At 43.3% G+C, this 20556-nt stretch overlaps 1 protein-coding gene and 1 pseudogene across 13 annotated transcripts in view; both read right to left on the minus strand.

Moving 5' to 3' along the window:
• LOC108399947 (ankyrin repeat and SOCS box protein 3 pseudogene) overlaps positions 1 to 510 on the minus strand; it is a 28496-nt pseudogene extending 27986 nt beyond the window's left edge.
• FUT8 (fucosyltransferase 8) overlaps positions 1 to 20556 on the minus strand; it is a 379544-nt gene that overhangs the window by 216787 nt on the left and 142201 nt on the right. The gene's annotated exons all lie outside the window — the stretch shown is intronic.

Here is a 20556-nt window from a genome sequence, read left to right on the forward strand (position 1 = left end):
ACTCTATATTTGTCCCAGGAAGTTCGCAAATGGAAGCTGGTCTTCCTTTGCTCTCAGGCCTGGCCTCAGTATCCCTTGGACAACCAATCTCGCTGGCCCCTGAGGGAACTTTCAATTTTGGCCTCCTCACCGACTTAACTAATTATTGCCTTCGGAGCAGAAAGTGGAGTGAAATCCCATATGTGCAAGCTTTTTGGACTCTGAGCACCCACCCAGATTTGTGTGTTAAGTGTACTCCTTCCTAAGTTTTGTTAGCCCAGGCCTCTGCCAAGGACCACCAATCTCTACCACCCCTAGTACTGGGAGGCTCTTCTCTCACGGACGCAGCACAGGATCTCGGCTACCCCCATTTCTGTTCCTCCAGGCCCACTGCGGGGGCCAGCTCCCTTCCTCAATGTATCTCTCCTCCATCTTGTTCTCCTTCTCTTCTGGTTTCTCCACCACCTTGTTCTCCTTTTCTTCCGGTTTCTTCACCATCTTGCTACCCTTCTCTTCCAGTTTCTTCACCATCTCGTTCTCCTTCTCTTCCAGTTTCTCCGCCATCTTGTTCTCCTTCTCTTCCGGTTTCTCCGCCATCTTGTTCTCCTTCTCTTCTGGTTTCTCCGCCATCTTGTTCTCCTTCTCTTCTGGTTTCTCCGCCACCTGTTCTCCTTCTCTTCCGGTTTCTCCACCATCTTGTTCTCCTTCTCTTCTAGTCGTGCCACCATCTGGCTCCACAGGTGCCAACCCCAGTTTAGATAAAACAGATAAAACTCCCCCATACCCCAGTCCCCTGCCTTCAAGCTATGCATCGATTCCCAAGTTGTATCCCCCACTGCCAAGGTCACCCCCTCCGTCGAACCCGCCACCATCTTACTCGCCACGGCCAGCGCCCAAATGGTCTAGCCCTCCTGTAACCCACTCTAAGTCACAGTGGTCTCAAGCTCATGTGATGGCTCCTCTGAGGGAGGTAGTGGGGGCTGAAGGGGTAGTGCAGGTTCATGTTCCTTTTTCTCTGACAGACTTATCCCAAGTAGAAGAGTGATTGGGGTTCTTTTCCTCCAACCTGTAATGTTCGCTAAGCAGTTTAAATATCTCACTCGAGCTTACAAGCTCACCTGGCATGATGTGCATGTAGTCCTCCAATCCACTCTAACCCCAGAGGAATATGACCAAGTCACAGCAGCAGCACAGCACTGTGCCAATGAAGCCCATGCCACAGATGAATGGGAACCTATGGGCAGGGAAGCTGTTCTTCTACAGGAACCCATGTGGGATTATAATACTCCTGAGGGTTAGGCGGGCTGGGATCGCATGGTCCGCTACTTATTGGCAGGTATGAACTCAACCACCCAAAAGGCTATCAATTATGATAAGCTTAGAGAGATTACCCAGAAGTCTGACAAAAACCCGTCAGAATTCCTCAAGCGCCTAGAAGAAACTCTAGGAGCTTTTACTAAAATTGACCCGGCCTCAGCATTAGGTTCCTCTCTCCTAGCCATGCATTTTATAACTCAGTCAGCTCCCAACATCAGGCACAAGCTTAAAATGGCTGAGGATGGTCCCCAGACCCCTCTAGGAGACCTGGTAGATATGGCATTTAAAGTTTTTCATGCCTGACAGGACGAGAGAGAGAGGAGGTCAGCTGCCTGAATGGCAGAACAGACTTGTGCCATAACAGCTGCTCTGCGGCTGGCTTGTGGAGATCGTCGGGGTGTCCCTGAAGATCAACTCAAACTTCTGGGCCCTTGCTTTTGGTGCAGCGAAGAAGGGCACTGGGCATGGAAGTGCCCCAACCAACCACACAGACCGACCAGACCGTGCCCCAGTTGTGGTAAGCGAGGTCATTGGAAAGTAGACTGTCCACTCGGGGGTGGTCCTCCTCTGGCGGCAGAGCCCCGCGGGGGGCGGACGCCCTCAAAGGACTACCTTCAGACCTGCTGGGCATCCTCAAAGACTGAAGATGCCTGGACTCAGACACCCCAATCACCCTCGCTGAGCCCAGGGCCAAGCTGTGGGTAGTGAGTAAGCCCATCTCCTTCTTGGTGGATACAGGGGCTACCTACTCTGTTCTCCCCTCCTTTAAGGGCCTTTGAACCATGCCAAGGTCTCCATAGTTGGGGTCATGGGAACCCTCTCCAAGCCTTTAGAGACGGGCCCGGTGGCCTGCACCTTTCAAGGCATCCCGTTTACCCATTCCTTCCTAGTCATGCCTTCCTGTCCTACCCCTCTGTTAGGACGAGATTTGCTCTATAAGTTAGGAGCCTCTATTTCCCTCCCACCTTTTAAATGCTTATGGGATGCCAGAAACTCTCTCATTGCTTTGGTCGGCAAGGAGAGTTAGACGACGGTAACCTGAGTCTCCCGACTTCCTGGACTGCTGTCAATCGGTCATGTGGGACATCTCCACCCCTGTGGTGGCAACCCACCATACCCCAGTTTTAATATGCCTTAAAGACCCATCCCGCTTCCCCTCTTGGCTTCAATTTCCTATTTTGCAGGCTCATCAAAGGGGACTACAGCCTACTGTTAATCATCTACTCTCGCAGGGGCTTTTAGTACCAACTAACTTTCCATGCAATACTCCCATCTTGCTGGTAAAAAAGCCTTCTGGAGTGTATCGCCTCGTTCAAGACCTCCAAATAATTAATGAGGCTGTTATTCCCTTACACCCAGTAGTGCCTAACCCATATACTCTTCTGTCTCAGGTCCCTTCTGGTACCTCTCATCTTACTGTACTGGACCTTAAAGATGCCTTTTTCACTATACCTCTCCACTGAGACTCGCAGCCACTATTTGCCTTTATGATGGAAGACCCTGACACCTGTCAATCTAGACAATTTACCTGGACAGTTCTACCTCAAGGTTTTAGAGATAGCCCCCATATTTTTTGGACAGGCCCTGGCAGAGGACCTCTCATGACATTCAATGGGCGAGAGTACTCTCCTCCAATACATGGATGATCTTTTACTTTGCAGCCCCTCAAAGGAGGCCTCGGTCCTGGACACCACATCCCTTCTTAATTTCCTAGCAGACATGGGATACAGGTTATCCCCTGCCAAAGCACAGCTGTCTCTATCCCAAGTTACATACCTCGGGCTAACTCTAACTACCACCACTAAAGCCCTAATGGTGGACCGAGTGGCTGCAATTAAAGTTCTCCTGCCACCTACTTCAGGAGCCAAGATACTATCTTTTCTAGGATTGGTGGGATTTTTCAGACACTGGATGCCTAACTTTGCCCTTCTGGCCAGACCACTTTATGTGGCTGCCACAGAGACTCCTACTAGGCCACTGACTTCACCCACCAAGGTGGCTTCTGCTTTCAATCAGTTGCGGGATACGTTCATTTCATCCCCACCGTTGATGCTCCCCGACTTAACTAAGCCCTTTACCCTATATACAGCAGAGAGGGCAGGAGTGGCAACTGGAGTGCTGGTACAGCCAGTGGGGCCAGGGTACCGTCCCATTGCCTTTCTCTCCAAACAGTTAGAAACCACCGCCAGGGGGTGGCAACCTTGCCTCTGAGCCCTGGCAGCTGAGGAAAGTCTGGCCTGAGAAGCCCTGAAATTGACCCTCCAACAGCCCATTACTGTGTATTCCCCACACCGGTTACAGGATCTTCTGAGTCATAAATCCCTGGCTTCCTTGAGTCCTTCAAGGGTACAAGAATTCCATCTTCTGTTCATTGAACTTCCGCAGGTAACCCTACAAGTCTCTCCACCCCTTAACCTAGCCTCCTTGCTTCCCATCAGTGATCAGGCAGATCAGCCCACTCATTCCTGTGTCAAAGTTGTAGAGGCTCTTAGGAAACCTAGAGAGGGCCTATAGGACGTGTCCCTCAACCCTGACTTGACTTTTTTCATGGATGGAAGCTCGGTGAAGGGGAGTGATGGGGTGCAAAGGGCAGCCTATGCAGTGGTGACTCTGTCACAGGTGATAGAAGCAAACCTACTCCCATCTGGGACCACCTCCCAGAAAGCCGAATTAGTAGCTCTTACCCGGGCGTTACAGCTGGCAGCTGGGAAGAGGGCCACAATTTATACTGACTCTAAATATGCCTTCCTAATTACACACACTCATGCTGCAATTTGGAAAGAAAGGGGCTTCCTTACCACTAAGGGAACCCTGATCATCAATGGTAGGGCTATCAGCTGCCTGCTACAGGCCCTACAAGACCCCAAAGAAGTGGCCATTGTGCATTATAAGGGACATCACACTAGAAACAATCCAGTAACCAGAGGAAATGCATTGGCAGATGCCATGGCCTGAAAATTAACACCCGGTTCAGGGCAACCCTCTGTGCTGTTTCTTTCCCCCTCTCTATTGCCCCAATACCCCGATGACGAACAGCAACTGCTTCTACATCAAGGGGGGACGTTGGGAGATTAGGGATGGATATATCTCGGGGGACAAATTGCCCTCCCCCAAGCCCAAGGCAGAGATGTTATATCCAAAATTCATCAGTTTCTACACATTGGGCCAGAAGCCATGCACCGGTTTCTTTCCCCCATATTTGCCCCTTATGGTCTCTGCAAGGCCATAGATCAGGTGCACCAAGCCTGCACTACTTGTCATCACGTCTAGTCTCAAGGTGCTCTGAAGATCCAGATAGCCCTCCACCAGATAAGAGGAACAATCCCTGGACAGGACTGGCAGGTCGATTTCACCCACATGCCTAAGCATAAAAAGCTCCGGTATTTACTAGTTCTGGTTGATACCTTTTCAGGATGGATTGAAGCCTTTCCCACCAGCCAAGAGACAGCTTCAGTAGTGGCACAGACATTGGTGGCGCATATCATCCCCTGCTTTGGCCTGCCTGCCTCCTACAGTCAGACAACGGGCCTGCTTCCATCTCTCAGGTCACTCAGCTAACAGACGAGGCTCTCAATATCACCTGGAACCTCCACATACCCTACCACCCCCAATCATCGGGTAAGGTAGAAAGGGCTAATGGTCTCTTAAAAGACCAACTAACGAAGCTGTCTCTAGAGGTAAAGCTCTTGTGGCCTGATCTTTTCCCCATTGCTCTCGCTTGGCTGCATGCTGCCCCCTGGGGACCAGCTGGACTAAGCGCATTTGAGCTGATGGATGGCAGGCCCTTCTTACTAAACACAGGCTTGCCCGTTATCTCTCCTCCTTTGGCCTCTTACCTTCCTTACTTTACACTGTTGAGACATCTTCTTAGGGAACATGCAGACCAGCTCCTACCCCAACCTACATTATCCAACAACCCAGGAGACGTAGCAATCCTTCAGCCAGGAGATGAGGTACTCTTAAGAGAACTCCAGACAAAATCTCTCCAATCCCGCTGGACAGGGCCTTATACAGTAATCCTCACTACACCCTCAGCAGTCAAACTACATGGGCATTCCTCCTAGTATCACCTTTCTAGGCTCAAATGGGTACCAGTCCAACATGTATGGGGGATGTCATCCTGAATTAGACACATGTAGAGTTCATGCAGTAGAAAAAACAGCAAGAGGAGTCTCTGACATGTTCTTCAGAATACAAGATAAGCTATACATTACCATTAGTGACCCATGAGATTCACGCTGGGAAAAAAGAGTACAGGGCAAGCTGTATGATAGTTACCAATGGTGCCCACAGGACACAGTATACATCAAGAGGGAATGGACCACTGTAAATCCCACTCTCACGGAAGTTCTAAACACCCAGGCACAGGGTAAGCAACATCAAGTAATATTCTAAAAACAGAACAGACACTAAAACAGAAGATTCAGTCGGACCCCTACCTCCACTCTCTACAACCAGCAGGAGCACCACTTTCCTGGGCCAGAGTCATTAGAGAAACAGTGCAGTTTCTTAATGCTTCACATATCCTCAGCAATGTGTCTGATTGTTTCCTCTGTGCCTCCCTCCAATGCCCCCCAGTGGTGGCAGTTCCTGTTAGCTTTTTCCAGGCTCAACCAGTAAACTCTGAAAAAGACTGCAGCCTCCCTTTAAGAGAGGTACCAATGTGGAAAACGAGCCTCAAGCCCAAAGCTCGACATAGGTCCCGCGCCACCAGAAAACGACGCAAAGAACCATCATTCCCACTGACCTGCTACCTGACCCAGCATTCCACCATTTCAGAATTGTCAATGGGAAGCCAATGCCGACAACAGGTAACTGTTGACACACCAATCTCCCTTCAAAGGGTTGGGTTCTTCTGGTGCAATAATATGCTTAGCCAATGCATCAACAGCACCATGGTAGGACCCTGCTTTTTGGTGATGCTGGTGCCCCAACATTGTACAACAAACCTGAGGTAAGACAGGCACTAGATGAATGGTCTATATATCAAAACACTAGACAAAAGAGGGCAGTCTTTCTACCTGTGCTAGTGGGAGTGAGCCTAGTTACTGCAGTGGCCGCAGCCGACAAAGGGGCAGGAGCGTTAGGCCATAGCTTAGTCAGCTCTCAGGGTCTAGCAAGTCAATTGGTGGCATTAGATGATAGAGTGAGCCTAACCTTGGGAGAAACCTTGACCTCCCTTATTTCCCTCCAGTGACAATTTACTTCCCTTGCCCAGGTCACCCTTCAAAATCGGCAGGCCTTAGATCTGCTTACTGCAGAAAAGGGCGGAACCTGTATTTTCTTGTGGAAGAATGCTGCTACTATATCAATGAGTCTGAGGTCATAGAACAAAGCATAAAAAAACTACAAGAACTACAAAAAGACCTCCACAAAACATGAGTACCTGAAGGTGGCCCTTCTGGGTGGCTTCAGTCTCCCATAATGACCTGGCTAATGCCTCTGCTAGGCCCCTTAATAACAGTTTGTGGTTTACTCTTAATTGCCCATGTGTTTTCAAGTTCCTTCAACAGTGCATCGCAGAAATTTCACACATAAAAGTTAATCAACTGTTGCTGCACAAGTACTCGCCCCTCCCGACTGAGCCTCCTCCGGCCATCAACCAGCCTTAAACCCCCCCCCCATGATGCCCCTTGTCAGCCGGCAGTAGCCAGATCGAGTCATTGCCCATTACGACCAAAAGGCTGGAATGTAAGACTGGAGGCACAGGGGAAGGGGTGGGCCTGATGGACAAGCTTAGGCCTCACCAAACAAGAAGAGACCAACAAGTCCTGGTCTGACAACATTCCAGAGCCTGATTGGATAATACTCCCAACTAGAGCCCTTCCCCCAAGTTAAAAGATTGGTGGTAACTTTCCAGTACCTGGCTAAAGGCCAGTGAGAGACCCAAACATACCCTAGGCAAGCCAATCCTCACACCACTGTACACCTTTGCTCTCCCTCCCCCTGCCTTTTTTAAAAACTTGCTGCCTGCCCTGCTGGGTGTGACTTCCCCGGCCTGTGTTTCAGACCGGGGAACATCACCCGGGGATTGTGTTCAAATAAACTACCTGACCCTTTGTTGCCTCTAGTCGCCTGCTTATTTCAGTTGGAATTTATCTTACAAGAACAATTAAAACAATATACTATAATAAAAGTTGTGTGAATGGGTCACTCTCTCAAAATATCTTATCGTCCTTCTTCTTGTGATAGTGTGAGATGATAAAATGCCTTACATGATGAGATGAAGTGAGGTGAATCATGTATGCATTGTGATATAGTTAGGCTACTATTGACCTTTGGACTATATGTCAGAAGGAAGATCATCTGCTTCTGGGCCATGGTTGACTGTGGGTAACTGAAACTGCAGAAAGCAAAACCAGCGATAAGGAGGGACTACAATATTATCCAACAGTGTATTCAATTTTTAAAAAAAGGCACCATACACCAATACAAATGAAGTTACAAACATTCTAAAATTAATTTTTGTTTTATACTTTGGACATAACTGACATCTCAGTTAATTTCCTGAATAATTATTCATTCAAAGGGACAATTATTTAAAAATCACAAATTTGATTCTGTTCCAATATGTTCGCATAGGAAGAGTCTCACATCACCTCCTCCCACACACACTGAATCTACAACTAAACACTGAATAAGTCCCTTTGAAAGAAATCCAGAAACTAGCTGAATGACTACTGCACATAGGATGAATGAAAAGAAACCTACATTGAATGGATAGGAAAGGCTGAGATACAGTCTCCCCATACAGCAATATAACTGGGAGGGAACTTACAACTACCACTCCCTGAAGAGTAAGGGTTTGGACCCAACATCTAACACCCAACTTTTAAGACTTCTACTTTTGAGGGATGGGCCCCCAAAACACCTAAGTCTGAAAGCCAGTGGGGCTTGTATCCAAAAGACCCACAAGACTAGATCAAACAAACAAATTTAAAAAAACAGTTCTTGATGTGCTCTCAAGGACTCATTGCAGGTATCCCCCCAAGGGCTCAACACAGAGAAGCAGACAGGAATGCCGATCTCCCAGTCTTTCCCAATTACAGGCCTATTTGCATCTTAAAAGCTGAAGCCTGAGGGTCAGGGCTTATTTCACATGCATCTAGGGGCCATCTGCAATACTCTCCAGAGATGAGGGATGCCTGTGGGCACCATCTTCATGTTGTCTCTCAACACAGCTCCAGGTTTCAGGTTAACTCCCTTAAAGGGGTTTGGCACATATGGCTTCTGCAGCTGGCACCCAGGGGACACATCCTTTGATAGCCTGGTTCCAGTGGTCAGGAAGGCTTGTGTTTGTGGGTTCAAGGATTGTGGCAAAAAAAAAAGGAAATAGTTCTTAACTATCTCCCTAGGGTTTGATGCAGAAAGAGCAGATGGAAAGACCTATCTCATAGTCATTCCCTGAAAGAGAGCTATTTACATACTTTAAAAGCTGCTGCCTGAAGGTCAGGCTTCTAATTTAGCACACTTCTAGGGACAGATGCTCAACCTCCATGAAGGCCAGGAAGCCAGCAGACACAATCTCTGCAGTCTCCACAGAGTTCACCCCAAAACATGAATATTTTTCTGGAAAGACACTGCACACACACCTGGTACCCTACTGTGGCTGACACCAGGGACTTAACTCCTAATTGCCTGGTCTGACATCAGTCAAGGCTTATGCTCACAAGTTACACAAGACAGGAACAAACAAAGAAACAAATGTTCTTATGTGGCTAATCCCCAGGCTCAGTGCAGAGGAAGGAGAAAGAAACACCAAGATGCAAGTCTTTTCCTGAAAGACATCTACTTGCATGCTTAAAAGCTACTACTTAACAGTCCAGCTTCCATTCATCCAGAATACAGGTGCTAACTGTTCCTCCTCTTTGTAACTGTCAGTCCGGGGAAAGAAAATCTCAGGGCAAAATACCTCTAAAAACTAAAATCAGTCAAAGGCAGGAACAGTTTAAACCCGTTTATTTCTCACAAACTGCAGCCCCAGTCCGTCTTTCTTCTATGCTTCTGCAGCAACCACGCCGGCCTTCCCCCTCACCCCTCAGGTACAGATAAGCCCTCTGTTGCCTAGGTAATCACCCTGTTGTGCCCAAAGTCACGAATCCCAGAAGACCACCAAGGAGCCAACACCGATGAAAAGCAAAACGCTTTTATTCGAGCTAGCTCGAGCTCAATCTCTCATCTACACCAATGCAGTGGCAAGATGGCAGAGAAAGCGCGTTTTCCCCAGAACAAAGGCTTTATGGGTTTCCAGAGCCATTTGCGGGGGGTGTGTGTGTGTGTGTGTGTGTGTGTGTGTGTGTGTGTGATGGCCATGGCCCTGGCTGATTGGCTGGGCCTGGGAGTAGTTGAGGGGTGATGAGTCGTGGCTTTGGTCAGTTGGCAGGGTCCAGGGGTGGTGGGTGTTCTTGCTGATTGGAGGGGAGAGAGGGACTAAGCTCCGATTGGGTGAAATAGGATCCAGGTCCTGATTGGCTGAAATAGGATCCAGGTCCCAATTGGCTGCAATAGAATCTAGGAGCTTGCCCTTTCATTCCCCCTTTTCTCTGGATCCTAAGGGACCCAATCATGGGTCTAATAAGGTGTTGCAGTTGTAAGGAGATAAAGGCTGATACTGTTGTCTTAGCACCATTAGCTGGACTGTATTAACTCTATTTTTAATAAAAGTTATCAGTTTATTGAGGATACACGGTTTAAAGGTAAGCAGGAGTAACAAGATTACTAGGGGCTTGTATTGAGCAAGGAGGACTATCAGTCGGGCGGCCCCCACGTGGTCTCTGACAATCTGGACCAGCCTGTTGATGATACAGGGCTCAAGGGTTATTAAAAGGAGTAGGATGGCAAGGGGTCCTTGAATATTAAAAATTAATTTCCTGCCTTGATTTCTCTCTGGGATACTGGCGCCTTGGTCCGGGAGCACATCAAAAGACTGCCTGCCCAGCCTCTAAGGTGTGCTGAGGTATTGTCTATTTGCTAAAGAATCTTGCCTTTTACTATGCCTTCTACAGCTGGGTCTGCATGCTAAGTCAGTTGCTCAGCTTGCAAAATTACCTAGTCAGATCAGAAGGAGGAAAGACAGCACATAGGCCTGGGCCTTTTAGTATGCTAAAGTGAATCTTATACACGATTACAAATGATTAGCATAATAAAGCATTTGCTACTCTTCTTTATCTGGGGAACATTAACTGATCTCACTGAAGAATGATTCTAGAGCTTAATGTTCAACATAGCTTTAGTGGGGGGGGGCGGTTCTAGCATGTAGTTACATTGCTCTGATTGCAAATATCCTGCCTTGCTTTCTCCAGAGGCTCTCACTTTATTCTGTGTAAGCCTATGGTCCCTGTCTCATTCTCCTCTCTACAGATAGAGACTCTAGCTGCTGCTAGGGAAAAGGGGTGATGACCGCTCTGGCTGCTTCGTGCTGAGAAGGGGGCGCAGTAAAGGGTGCAGCTAGGTCTCCATCACTGGTCAGTTGAGAGGGCCTCAGAAGGTTGGCGCTTCTATTCTGGGTTTCATTTCTATTACTATTTGCAGTTTTGTGGCTTCTAGGCAAGATAAAACAAATCGTGTTATTATTAGGTTATGTAGCAACATCTGGAAGGGCAAACTTGATGAGATTAAGAATGCATGGTTGAATATGAGAACTAGAAATAGTAAAATTTTAATTGCAAGGATAGGAGAAAACTAAAACATAGCTAGATATTTTGAAGAGGCTGGAATTCTGGATCTAGTTTATGTCCCAATGACTAGTATTAGGATTTGGTATGGATAAGTCTGCGTTATTGAAACAATACTTTTCTCTAAAATCACCCTCTTTTTTATTAGAAGTAACCAGGTTAAGAAAATAATTAACAGCTGGCTTGATTATTTGCATAAGTGCAGCAAGAAGAGCAATTGATTACACAGGCTCTTTTAAATATGCTTTGCTGGAACTTTTTGTAAGGAATTTCAGATTGAACTTTTTAAAGGCCTCTTGAGGCCAGACAGCCAAGCCAGACTTGCCATCAGGCTTTGCCTGCAGTACCTGTAGATTTGGATGAATTCCTCTCTTCTCCAGGTCTCTGCACCTGCCAGGAAGTGACCTTCCTTACTCACCTGGTAAGGCTGCTGGGAACTCTGTAAGCAAGGTACCAGGCCAGTTCTTCTAAGGGGCTTTGTTGGCTTTATAAACTTAATCTTAGTTCCTTAAAGTTGTTCATATCTGAGTTTATGCACATGTCTCTCAGGTATGACATTCCAGTCAAAGCCTTGGTAGTATAACCAGTGTTTTTAATTAGTCTTCTTACAAGGAAAGCAGATTCTTATTGAACTTGTGCAAATAAACATACTGCCATGGAATATAAAAACAGTCACTGAAAGTTTTTAAATTCTGGAGGGATCAGGTAGAGAGAAAGATGTTTCAATTCTGCTTATAAAGATAGTCATTTACTAAACTGTTGTCAGCTTAAGAGAACAAGCTTAAAACACTTTATCAGCAACATTTGAAACAAAAAGACACAAAATCATTTTCTTTAGTTTATGTAATCTTATGTAACTAATACCTGTTCTGCTGAAATCTAGTTCTTTACTAGTTTAGGAATAATAAAACAGTGACTATAAATGACAAAAGACTTACAAATGACAATGGTTAAAGACTTGATGAGAACTTACTATAAGAGCTGATATAAGAAAATTTGGATATTTCTGTAACACAAAACATTCAGTAACAAAGTTTAGCATTATTCTGACAGTGCCTTCCTGGTAAATATATATATATATATATATATATATATATATATATATATATATATATATATATCAGATAAATAAGCCAAATTAGTCAAATACTTTCTCCAATGAGGAAAAATTCCTCTGACATGTTTCAGGGGCCCCCTGGAAAATATCAGAGTTAACTAGAGGTAAAAGCACCTTTTTGCATTTGATTTTTTTTTTTTGGCACTTGCTTAAATAGGATTATAGGCTGCTATGAAGCAATACAGAATGACAACAAAATATTTCAAAGGCAAATAAAGGTTACACAGTTGTTAACAAACTTTAGCTTTTAGTCTTTTTAATATTAAGATTTCATTTTTTAAAAAAATATTCCGGCAACTCACTGACACTTTAAGCATGAGAAACTGCTTTGATAAAACAATTAGAGAACCTTTTGCAATCTTTCAACATTAAGAGCAGACTAACAGTTAAAGAAAACTTTGTTTTTTTAACTGGAAACAAAAAACAAAATTCTAATTTTGCTGTGTACTTGATATCAAGACTCACTTGCTTTAATTTCACATAGCATGACCATATCAATTCTTTCACAAACTTTCTACAACTTCCTTTTACATTCAGTTCTCCCTCTTTAAATAAACAGCTGTACTTCAGAACAAAGTTACTTTCTTTTATCAGAGGACACATTCTTTAGCATGTAGAACGAATTTCCATTCCTTATACTTTCTCTTATTAAAACATACATCTTTTAGCATACACAAATGTTTTTTATTACTTTAAGTAGTTTTAATTAGAACTTAAAACCATTAGAAACTTTAATTTTCAGTGAACACTGAGAAGTAGGCTATTGTAAACGGTTATACTAGCATTCTTTAGATTGACAAATTTATGAACATTTTATAATTTCTGTAACTATGAGCTTTATAGCACAATCTCTCACTAAACATAAAGTATATCTTCTTAACTTAGCAAAACTTTGAGGTTTTAGGTTACCACAAAGATTCTCAGGCTGTAGGTAGGTATATACACTGTAACACACAATTAAAAAGGTGTTCACTTGACACATTCATTTAGTTCACTCATTCGTAACAACTATGCTAGATTACTTACAAGACCTTTACTGAATATTAGACAAAGCCAAGCCTTTAAGCATTTTATTTTTAAAAGATTTAGCAGATAACATCAACTTAAATGACCTTAGGTAAACTTAGGCAGCTGATAACTACAAGGACATGCAGGCCTCAGCCAAACTCAAATTAGCATTAATGCTTAACATTTTTTATCAGATTTTCTGGAAGTTTTAGAATGCCTAATTTTCACAAGCGCTTGTCTTTAAATCAATTTCATTAATAGCATCTGGAGGTAGAAAGATATTTTCATTTACACACTTAGACACACAAACATACAGACTGAGACATAATGATAAGGTTTCCTCTGGCAGGCTCTTTGTTTTTGCATCCAACATTGAAAACCGGCTACTCACTAGAACAAAAAGTCTGCCACCGACCCTTCTGGACTTCCACACTGAGGTTGTAAAAGAGTGGTTGGACTGAATGTTCGCTCTGGCAGCCAGCCAACGTTAAAGGACGGCCACTCAGAGGTGCAGAAAACACGAAATTTTTCCTGACGTCCATGCTCAAATTGTGAGCTCTCTCCCTAACATCTGAGAAAAATGGTCTGTCATGAGAGACAAGAGGGTCGTCTGAGTCTGTCCCATTTCTTCTGTCAACAAGACTAAGACAAACATGACAACAAACAGGCGCCTACAGAGAAGAATCTGCCGCAGCCGCGGAGGCAAAACTGAAAGTAAGTTGAGGGCCTGTCAGACTGCAGTGGCAGCTGACTTTCCTCACAGATGAAGACTTCATCCACCAGATGGGGGCAAGGGACGTCTCCCAAGACCCCAGGTCGATGACCTGCCAGTGCGTCCGCCTAAGTCAATGCCGACCCTGATACAGATTGGAGCTCCTACAGGCTTATACAGGCTTCAGGCTTGTTCATGAACAAAAACAGTGAGACACAGACAAAGACAGACAGACAACTGAGTGCACTCACCAGCCGGCACAGGGCTCTCCAGGTTGGGGGTCCTGGGGGTCTCTGGGATCCCGGACGAGCCCCCAAATGTTGTGCCCAAAGTCACGAATCCCAGAAGACCACCAAGGAGCCAACACCGATGCAAAAGCAAAGAGCCTTTATTCAAGCTAGCTCAAGCTCAATCTCTCATCTACACCAATGCAGTGGCAAGATGCCAGAGAAAGACAGCAAGTTTTCCCCAGAACAAAGGTTTTATGGGTTTCCAGGGCCATTTGGGGGGGGGGGATGATGGCCATGGCCCTGGCTGATTGGCTGGGCCTGGGGGTAGTTGGGGGGTGATGAGTAGTGGCTTTAGTCAGTTGGCAGGGTCCAGGGGTGGTGGGTGTTCTTGCTGATTGGAGGGGAGAGAGGGACTAAGCTCCAATTGGCTGAAATAGGATCCAGGTCCCAATTGGCTGACATAGAAGCTAGGAGCTTGCCCTTTCAACCCATAGATATGGAGATGAACTTCTCCACCCCTGAGGAAAGATGCAAATGTACTAAAGCCTCTGAACGCTTGATATACAGATATACTAAAGCCAGGCGAGATATTCTGGAAATGTTACAATTTTACCCACAGTGATAATAACAGATCTTGGCATATCCTCACCTACTGGGATCCATGAAGAAGGTGGCTTGGACAATCACAGAGGTTTAAGAACAACCAAGAGCTAAGGCCCAGCTGAATGATAAGATTCATCATCTACACAAGATCAGTCAAGACAGAGAGGTAGCTCCTTTATCTAATGCACAGAAATCAACAAAGGAGTCAAGGAAAATGAAGAAATTAAGGAATAACTCCTAAACAAAAAGACAAGAAAAAAGGCCTGAAACAGACCTTAATGTAAGGGAAATAGAAGTGATTTACCTGATAAACAGTTCAAAATAATGTTCACAAAGATGCTCAGCAAGATTAGGAGAACAATGCATGAACAAAGTGATAATTTCAACAAAAAATTTAAAAATATATGAAAACACCAAATAGAAATCACAGAACTGTACTGAAAATAAGTGAACTGAAAAGTTCAACAGTGGAGTTCAACAGCAGACTACATTAAGTGAAAGAAAGGATCAGCAAACTTGAAAACAGGGCAGTGGAATTCATCCAATCAGAGAAGCAAAGAGAAAAAAGAAAGAAAAGAGTAAATAAAGCTTTAGGGAATTATAGAAAATCATCAACTATACCAATATATCTGTTATTGAGGTTCCAGAGGAGAGAGAGAGAAAAGGGCAGAAAGCCTACTGAGACAAATAATGGCTGAAAACTTCCCTAATCTGGGGAAGGCACACATCCAGATACAAGAAACCCAAAGAATTTCAAATAATATGAGTCCAAACTTTATTATTGTCTAAAGTTAAGTACAAGGACAGAATCTTAAAAAGAGCAAAGGAAAAACAAGATGTTACATAAAGGGAACCACCATAAAATTACAAGCAGATTTTTCAGCAAAATCAGAACAATTTCCACAAGCAAGAAGGGAGTGGCAATAGTCAAAGTGCTGAATGAAAAAAAAAAAAATACCAACCAAGAATACTCTATTCAGCAAAGCTGACCTTCAGAACTGAAGAAGAGATACAGAGTTTTCCAAGCAAGTAAAAACTGAAGGTGTTCATTAACACTAGACCAGCCTTACAAGAAATGTTAAGAAGACTTCAAGCTGCAACAAAAGGTGCTAATTAGTAACAGAAAAATGCATTACAGAATAACTTTCACTGGTAAAATTAAATACAGTTAAATTAAGATTAATCTAATTTGTAGTGGTAAAGCACTTATAGATCTAGTATGAAGGTTAAAAACCAAAATTAATAAACATAACTAGAGTTACAATTATTTGTTAAAGGATACACAAGGTAAAAATATGTAAATATGGCATCAAAAACCTAAAACATAGAGTAAAATTATAGAATTTTAGTATGTGCTTTAACATACTATTTTGCTATTAATTTAAAACAGACTGTTAGAAATGTAAGACATCTTATATAAGCTTTGCGGCAACCACAAAACAAAAAACTATGAGATACACAAAAGATGAAGAGAAAGGAGTCTAAGCATAGCAATACACAAAATCAACAAATCACAAAGGAAAAGAAGGAACAGAAGAATGACAAAACAAGCAGAAAAAAATTAACAAGATAGCAATACTAAGGTCATATCTATCAATAATTACTTTAAATGTAAGTGTGCTAATTCTCCAATCAAAGACAAGGGTGGCTGAATGAATTAAATAAAATAATACCCAACTATGTGCTGCTTACAAGACACCCACATTCGCCTTAAGGACACACACAGATTGAAAGTAAAGGGATGGAAAAAGACACTCCAGTCTAACAAGAGGTTATAAGACTTGTAAATATTTATCCATCCAACATATTAGGAGCACCCGAATATATAAATGTAGCAATAATTCATCTTTAGGAAGAAATAAACAAAGCGATATAATAACAGAAGGGAACTTCAAAACATCACTTTCAACAATGGATATATCATCTAGAAAGATTAATATGGAAACATTAGACTTAAGCTATACATTGGACCAGATGGACTTAACATTTACAGATATTCCATCCAAAAGCAGTAGAAAACATTCTTCATGAGTACACATGGAGCAGTCGCCAGGACAGATCATAGGTTATGCCACAAGTTTTACAAAATTTAAGGAAGCTGCCACCATATCAAGCATCTTTTCTGAAGACGAGAAGAAACCTAGAAAATTCATATGTAGAGATTACACAACATGCTACTAAATCAAAAGGGAAATCAAAATATATCTTGAAACAAATGAACATGGACATACATAACACCAAAACTTATGGACTGCAGCAAGAGTTGTCAAAAAAGGAAGTTCATAGAAACAAATGCCCAAAATTAAGAAAAGAAGAGTTAAAAAAAAAACCTAAGTTTAAACCTAAAGGAACTAGAAAAAGAAGACCAAACTAAACCCAAAGTTAGAAAGAAGAAAATATCAAAGATCAGAGCAGAAATAAAAAGAACCTACAAGGATAAAAGAAAAGATCAATGAAACTAAAAGCCAGCTATTTGAAAAGATAAACAAAATAAACAAACCTTCAGCACAACTCAGCAAGAAAAAAGGAAAAGGACTCAAAATTACAAATGAAAGAGAAACATTACATCTGATCCCACACAAAGGATTATAAGATATTACGAACAATTATACACCAACAAAGTGGACAACCTAGAAAAAAATGGATAAACTCCTGGAAATATATAACCTACAAAGACAGAATCATAAAGAAGTAGAAAATCTGAACGTATCAACTAGGAAGGAGATAGTATCAGTAATCAAAAACCTCCCAATAAATAAAACTACAGGACCAGATGGTTTCACTGGTTAATTCTACAGAACATTTAAAGAACAATTAAAGTAATCCTTCTTAAACTCTTCTAAAAATTGAGGAGGGAACACGTCCATATTCATTTTAAAAGCTAGCATTACCTTGATACCAAAACCAAACAAGGATAATATAATAAAACTACAGGGCAATACCCCTGATGAAAATATACACAAAAATTCTGAACAAAATATTAGCAAATTGATTTCAACAATACATTAAGAGGATCCTAAGCCATGATCAAGTGTGATTATCCATGGGTTGCAAGACAGCTCAACATATGCAAATCAATAAATGTGATATACCACACACACAAAATGAAAGATAAAAAACATATGCCAGAGGAAGAGCCAAGATGGCGGCGTGAGTAGAGCAGCGGAATTCTCCGCCCAAAACCACATATATTTATGAAAATATAACAAAGACAACTCTTCCTAGAATAGAGACCAGAGGACACAGGATAACATCCAGACCACTTCCACACCTGTGAGAACCCAGTGCCTTGCAAAGGGGGTAAGATACAAGCCCCAGCCCGGCGGGACCCAAGCGCCCCTCCCCACCAGCTTCCAGCAGGAGGACAGGAGTGAGGGAGGGGAGGGAGAGGGAGCCCAGGACTCCTAAATAACCAGCCCCAGCCATCCGCACCAGAGCGCAGACACAGTGCATGCGTGGGGTCCTGGATACGAGGTAAACAGGGCAGCAAGACGTATGAGCGGGTCCCGGAACTCGGCGCCGGGGACAAAGAAAAGTGAGCGGCTTTTATTCTTTTTCTTTAATTATTTATTTAATTTTTTTTTCCAAGTGCTTTTTGAAGGCTTAAAGGGACAGGGAACCCAAAACCACACAGAAGCATCCCGGGATATGTAGTCCAGCAGCAGGGAACCTGGGGATCTCTGGGCACTCTAATCCCCTGGGCAGCAGGGAGCACGGAGGCCCCTCACGGAGATAAGTAGCCTCCCGGCCGCTCCCCCTCAAACGCAGCTCCACCATTTTGGAGCAGCAGCCCAAGGCAGGCCACGCCCCCTGCAACAGCGGAGATAAACTCAATACAAGCCCGGCAGGAAGCAGAAGTCCCATCTGCATGCAGCTGCCCATCACAAGCCACTAGAAGTCGCTGTTCTCCCAGGAGAGGAAGGCCACAAACCAAGAAGAAGGAAAGTTCTTCCAGCCATCACTCATGCCAACTCTGCAAACTATCTCTATCACCATGAAAAGACAAAATTACAGGCAGACCAAAATCACAGAGTCAACACCTGAGAAGGAGACAGACCTAACTAGTCTTCCTGAAAAAGAATTCAAAATAAAAATCATAAACATGCTGACGGAGATACAGAGAAATATACAAGATCTAAGGGATGAAGTCTGGAGGGAGATTACAGATGCTCGGAAAGAGATTACAGAAGTGAAACAAACTCTGGAAGGATTTCTGAGCAAAATGGATAAGATGCAAGAGGCCATTGATGGAATAGAAACCAGAGAACAGGAACGCATAGAAGCTGACATAGAGAGAGATAAAAGGATCTCCAGGAATGAAACAATATTAAGAGAACTGTGTGACCAATCCAAAAGGAACAGTATCCATATAATATGGGTACCAGAAGAAGAAGAAGAGAGAGAAAAAGGGACAGAAAGTGCCTTTGAAGAAATAATTGCTGAAAACTTTCCCAAACTGCGGGAGGAAATAATCGAACAGACCACGGAAATACACAGAACTCCCAACAGAACGGACCAAAGGACGGCAACACCAAGACACATAATTAAAATGGCAAAGATAAAGGACAAAGAGTTTTAAAGGCAGCTAGAGAGAAAAAGGTCACCTATAAAGGAAAACCCATCAGGCTACCATCACACTCCTCAACAGAAACCTTACAGGCCAGAAGAGAATGGCATGATATATTTAATGCAATGAAACAGAAGGGCCTTGAACCAAGGATACTGTATCAAGCATGATTATCATTTAAATATCATGGAGGGATTAAACAATTCCCAGATAACCAAAGGTGAGGGAATTTGCCTCCCACAAACCACCTCTACAGGGCACCTTACAGTGACTGCTCTAGATTGGAGCACTCCTAAAAAGAGCACAGAACAAAACACCCAACATATGAAGAATGGAGGAGGAGGAATAAGAATGGAGAGAAGAAAAGAATCTCCAGACAGTGTATATAACAGCTCAATAAGCAAGCTAAGTTAGGCAGTAAGATACTAAAGAGGCTAACCTTGAACCTTTGGTAACCACGAATCCAAACCCTGCAATGGCAATAAATACATATCTTTCAATAGTCCCCTACATGTAAATGGAATAAATGCACCAATCAAAGGATAGAGTAACAGAATGGATAAAAAAGCAAGACCCACCTATATACTGCTTAAAAGAAACTCACCTCAAACCCAAAGACATGCACAGACTAAAAGTCAAGGGATGGAAAAACATATTTCAGGCAAACAACAAAGAGAAGAAAGCAAGGGTTGCAGTACTAATATCAGACAAAATAGACTTCAAAACAAAGAAAATGACATAAGATAAAGAAGGATAGTACATAATGATAAAGGGCTCAGTCCAACAAGAGGATATAACCATTCTAAATATATATGCACCCAACACAGGAGCACCAGCATATGTGAAACAAATACTAACAGAACTAAAGGGGGAAATAGACTACAATGCATTCATTTCAGGAGAATTCAACACGCCACTCACCCCAAAGGGCAGATCCACCAGGCAGAAAATAAGTAAGGACAAGGAGGCAGTGAAAAACACAGAACAGATGGACCTAATAGACATCTATAGAACTCTACATCCAAAAGCAACAGGATATACATTCTTCTCAAGTGCACATGGAACATTCTCCAGAATAGTCCACATACTACCCCACAAAAACAGCCTCAGTAAATTCCAAAATACTGAAATTCTACCAACCAACTTTTCAGACCACAAAGGCATAAAACTAGAAATAAATTGTACAAAGAAAACAAAAAGGCTCAAAAACACATGGAGGCTTAACAACATGCTACTAAATAATCAATGGATCAATGAAAAAATTAAACTAGAGATCAAAGAATATATAGAAACAAATGACAACAACAACACAAAGCACCAACTTCTGTGGGACGCAGCGAAAGCAGTCC

Source organism: Manis javanica, chromosome 8 (genome assembly GCF_040802235.1).
Source record: "Manis javanica isolate MJ-LG chromosome 8, MJ_LKY, whole genome shotgun sequence".
NCBI lineage: Eukaryota > Metazoa > Chordata > Mammalia > Pholidota > Manidae > Manis > Manis javanica.